Source organism: Diaphorina citri, unplaced genomic scaffold (assembly GCF_000475195.1).
Source record: "Diaphorina citri unplaced genomic scaffold, Diaci psyllid genome assembly version 1.1 scaffold1454, whole genome shotgun sequence".
NCBI classification, from domain to species: domain Eukaryota; kingdom Metazoa; phylum Arthropoda; class Insecta; order Hemiptera; family Psyllidae; genus Diaphorina; species Diaphorina citri.
The window spans coordinates 1-1,206 of record NW_007378880.1 but is presented as its reverse complement, the minus strand read 5'-3'; positions in this window follow the sequence as shown (position 1 = coordinate 1,206).

Here is a 1,206-nt window from a genome sequence, read left to right as displayed (position 1 = left end):
CTGAAATACAACAAAGAATTTTAATTTTGGAAGTAACGGAACCCTTTTCAAAAGGTGAACATCTTTGTGGAACCCTGAACTTTCAAGTTAGCTCTCATGGCATAGAGTTTATGCCATGAGAACTAACTACCATTTCATTACAGGTTCCAGGTATACACTATACAATGTGATCGTAATATTCGGATTAGATTGTTATTGATCAAATAAATTTAATGATGTTTATAACAGCTGTCTTGTACAAATGCAAAACTTTTAATTTTCTTAACTTCAATATCTTTCAACCAATGACCGGGGCCACAATGAGAGTTTAAATAAACTCGGTATAAATTTAATTCTTGGATTAAGGGCAATCTGATTGGCTAAAATTATTTGTAAAAATAATTTATTAATATAATTTATTTATTTATTTTTTAATAATTATTTGTAAATTATTTCAAAATGTGTACACGTTTTTCGATTACAAGTATTTCAACGGGTTACTTTCTGGTGTTCTCGTGTTGACCCAGCACCTAAATGGGAAGTATTGTGTCTCTTCTCACCCATCTGATGAGAGGATATTTTCTAAATTTTTGTCACACAATAAAAATCAATTTTTCTCTACAAAATTAACAACTTACGTAAAAAAACAACAACACATTTCCCTATGATTAAATTAACTAAATAGAAGTAGATAATATAAAAACATTAATCTAGAAAAAAGAAATTTGAATAAATAAACTAAGGATAATTTATTCTATGTTGATATTGCTACAATAAGTTCCTTTTTGAAAACGCCAAATAAATAATAAATAACGATAAAATAACATAATGGGGAAGTTAATACAGGAGAGCTCTGGCTTATCTGGAGAATTTACAACAACAAAAGAATCTTAGAGGGTACCTCAAGAGAACATGATACCCAAACCATCTCTCAGTTGAAAGGGCTAGTCATCAAACCAACCATGATCAAGAAGTCCACAATACATGATCAAGAAGTCCTCAACGACAAATTCAAAAGGACATCATAATTTGATTTTATTCGGCTTGATTAATGGCACAAAAGAATACGGGGGCACGATTCGCTTGCTTGCCATGCAGAAGGTCCCGGGTTCGAATTCCACCATCGACAAAAATTTGTACTCATTTTTGGATTGCAAATATTTCAACGGGTTACTTTCTGGTGTTCTCGTGTTGATCCAGCACCTAAATGGGAAGTATTGTGTCTCT